Source organism: Arachis stenosperma, chromosome 9 (assembly GCF_014773155.1).
Source record: "Arachis stenosperma cultivar V10309 chromosome 9, arast.V10309.gnm1.PFL2, whole genome shotgun sequence".
Classification (NCBI taxonomy): domain Eukaryota; kingdom Viridiplantae; phylum Streptophyta; class Magnoliopsida; order Fabales; family Fabaceae; genus Arachis; species Arachis stenosperma.
The window spans coordinates 39,604,834-39,609,094 of NC_080385.1; positions in this window are offsets into that span (position 1 = coordinate 39,604,834).

The following is a 4,261-nucleotide window of genomic DNA, read 5'->3' on the forward strand; positions in this document are numbered from 1 at the left end:
GACTGCAAAAGTGTGATTGCAATTTTGTGCATCAAGTTTTTGGCGCCGTTGCCGGGGATTGTTCGAGTTTGGACAACTGACGGTTTATCTTGTTGCTTAGATTAGGACTGTTTCATTTTTATTGGTTTATAGTCTTTTATTTGAGTCTAGTATCATATTTTAAGTTTGGTGTCAATTGCATGCTTTTGTTTTCTTTTATTTTTCGAATTTGCATGTGCTTAGTCCTTTCTTGATCCTTAAAAATTCTAAGTTTGGTGTCTTCTTTGTGTTTTCCTTTAAGTTTTCGAAAATTTGTGTCTGATTTTCTAAAAATTTTAAGTTTGGTGTCATATTGTTGTTTTTCTCTTTCCTCATTTCAAAAATTAAATCTTTTTCAAAATAATTTTCAATCATATCTTTTCAATTGCTAATTCCAAAATCTTTTTTTAATTAACTATTTGATTTAGTTTTCAATTTGTTTTGATCTTATTTTTTTAGTTTTCGAAATTTTATTTTATTTTATTTAAATTTTTCGGTCACCTTTAATAATTTTTTTTTACTTTACTTGTGAATCCATATCATATTCCCTTTCTCCATCATGGACCTAAGTGGAATTGAGCAGTCCAGAAGGACTCTGGGGTCATATGCTAACCCCATTACAGCTGCATTTGGGAGTAGCATCTGTATACCTCCCATTAAAGCAAGCAGCTTTGAGCTAAATCCTCAACTCATTATCATGGTGCAGCAAAATTGCCAGTATTTCGGTCTTCCACAAGAAGAACCTACTGAGTTTCTGGCACAATTCTTATAAATTGCTGACACAGTACATTATAAAGAGGTGGATCAGGATGTATACAGACTATTACTGTTTCCATTTACTGTAAAAGATCAAGCTAAGAGGTGGTTGAATAACCAACCTACAGCAAGCATAAAGACATGGAGACAGTTATCAGACAAATTCCTGAATCAATTTTACCCTCAAAAAAGGATGACACAGCTAAGGCTGGACATCCAAGGCTTTAAACAAGAGGATAATGAATCCCTTTATAATGTCTGGGAGAGGTATAGGGGTATGCTAAGAAAATGCCCCTCTGAAATATTTTCAGAGTAGGTACAATTAGACATCTTCTACTATGGGCTTACAGAAAAAGCTCAGATGTCTCTAGACCACTCAGCTGGTGGATCTATACATATGAGGAAGACGATTGAAGAGGCTCAAGAGCTTATAGATACTGTTGCTAGAAATCAACATTTGTACTCTAGCAATGAGTCCTCTACAAAAGAAGAAGTTATGGCAGTAGCCACTGATCCTAATCCTCAAGAACAGATGGTTGAGCTTAATCAGCAATTACACCTGATGACAAAACAGTTAGCAGAATTTAAAGAAATGTTCCAAGAAACTAAAATTACTAACAAGAACATAGAATCACAGTTGAATCAGGCAAAACAACAGTTATCTAAACAGATAACAGAAGAATGCCAAGCAGTTCAACTGAGGAGTGGGAAGACATTGAATAACATTGCTCAAAGTAGCAAAAAGCCAATAAAGGAACAATTGACAGAGGATAACCAAACCACTGTCCAAAATCCCTCTGAGGACAGTAAGAGCCCAGAGAGGAATACTCTTGGCGTTCAAACACCAGAAAGGAAGGAAAAGCTGGCGTTAAACGCCCATTCCCTGCCCAGTTCTGGCGTTCAAACGCCAGAAAAGGGGGAAAAGTTGGTGTTAAACGCCCATTTTTCACCCAATCCTGGCGTTCAAATGCCAATGGGGAATCAGATACCTGAGAGTGCTGGTAGTAACCCCTCTAAAAAGGCTTCTCCAACCACCTCTATAAGGAATAAACCTGCAGCAACTAAGGTTGAAGAATATAAAGCCAAGATGCCTTATCCTCAGAAACTCCGCCAAGCGGAACAGGATAAGCAATTTGCCCGCTTTGCAGACTATCTAAGGACTCTTGAAATAAAGATTCCGTTTGCAGAGGCACTTGAGCAAATACCTTCTTATGCTAAGTTCATGAAAGAGATCTTAAGTCATAAGAAGGATTGGAGAGAAACTGAAAAAGTGTTTCTCACTAAAGAATGCAGTGCAGTCATTCTGAAAAGCTTACCAGAAAAGCTTCAAGATCCAGGAAGCTTTATGATACCATGCACATTAGAAGGTGCTTGCACCAAGACAGCCCTGTGTGACCTTGGAGCAAGTATCAATCTAATACCTGCATCCACTATCAGAAAGCTTGGGTTGACTGAAGAAGTCAAACCAACCCGGATATGTCTCCAACTTGCTGATGGCACCATTAAATATCCATCAGGCATAATTGAGGACATGATTGTCAAGGTTGGGCCATTCGCCTTTCCAACTGACTTTGTAGTGCTGGAAATGGAGGAGCACAAGAGTGCAACTCTCATTCTAGGAAGACCTTTCCTAGCAACTGGACGAACTCTTATTGATGTACAAAAAGGGGAAGTAACCCTGAGAGTCATTGAGGATGAGTTCAAGTTGAATGCTGTAAAAGCTATGCAGCATCCAGACACACCAAATGACTGCATGAGCGCTGACATTATTGACTCTTTAGTAGAAGAGATCAATATGACTGAAAGTCTAGAATCAGAGCTAGAGGACATCTTCAAGGATGTTTAGCCTGATCAGGAAGAACCAGAGGAAACAAAAGAATTTTTAAAAATTCCTCAAGAAGAGGATAAGCCTCCCAGACCTGAGCTCAAACCACTACCACCATCCCTGAAGTATGCATTTCTGGGAGAGGGTGACACTTTTCCAGTGATCATAAGCTCTACTTTAAATCCACAGGAAGAGGAAGCACTGATTGAAGTGCTAAGGACACACAAGACAGCTCTTGGGTGGTCCATAAGTGATCTTAAGGGCATTAGTCCAGCAAGATGCATGCACAAGATCCTATTGGAGGATAATGCCAAACCAGTGGTTCAACCACAAAGGCGGCTAAATCCGACCATGAAGGAGGTGGTGCAGAAAGAGGTCACTAAATTACTAGAGACTGGGATTATTTATCCTATTTCTGATAGCCTCTGGGTGAGCCCTGTCCAAGTTGTCCCCAAGAAGGGAGGCATGACAGTGGTTCATAATGAAAAAAATGAACTGGTTACTACAAGAACAGTTACAGGGTGGCGTATGTGTATTGACTACAGAAGGCTCAATACAGCCACCAGAAAGGATCATTTTCCTTTACCATTCATAGACCAAATGCTAGAAAGACTAGCTGGTCATGATTATTACTGCTTTTTGGATGGCTATTCAAGTTACAACCAAATTGCAGTAGATCCTTAGGACCAAGAGAAAACAGCATTCACTTGCCCTTCTGGCGTGTTTGCCTACAGGAGAATGCCTTTTGGTCTGTGTAATGCTCCTGCAACTTTTCAGAGATGCATGCTATCCATCTTCTCTGATATGGTGGAGAAATTCCTGGAAGTCTTCATGGATGACTTCTCAGTATATGGAGACTCATTCAGCTCCTGTCTTAACCACCTAGCACTTGTCCTGAAAAAGTGCCAAGAGACTAACCTGGTTTTAAACTGGGAGAAATGTCACTTTATGGTGACTGAAAGAATTGTCCTTGGGCACAAAATTTCAAGCAAGGGAATAGAGGTGGATAAGGAAAAGGTAGAGGTAATTGAAAAATTACCACCACCTGCCAATGTTAAGGCAATTAGAAGCTTTCTGGGGCATGCAGGATTCTACAGAAGGTTTATAAAGGATTTTTTGAAAATTGCAAAACCTCTGAGCAACCTGCTAGCTACTGACACACCATTTGTGTTTGACACACAGTGTCTGCAGGCATTTGAGACCCTGAAAGCCAAGCTGGTCACAGCACCAGTCATCTCTGCACCAGACTGGACATTGCCATTCGAACTAATGTGTGATGCCAGTGACCATGCCATTGGTGCAGTGTTGGGACAGAGGCATAACAAGCTTCTGCACGTCATTTATTATGCCAGCCGTGTTCTAAATGATGCACAGAAGAATTACACAACCACAGAAAAAGAGTTACTTGCAGTGGTCTATGCCATTGACAAGTTTAGATCCTATCTAGTAGGATCAAAGGTGATTGTGTACACTGACCATGCTACTCTTAAGTACTTACTCACAAAGCAGGATTCAAAACCCAGGCTCATAAGATGGGTGTTGCTTCTGCAAGAGTTTGATATAGAAATAAGAGACAGAAAAGGGACAGAGAACTAAGTAGCTGATTATCTGTCCCAAATAGAACCAGTAGCTGGGGCGTCCCTCCCTTCTACTGAGATCTCT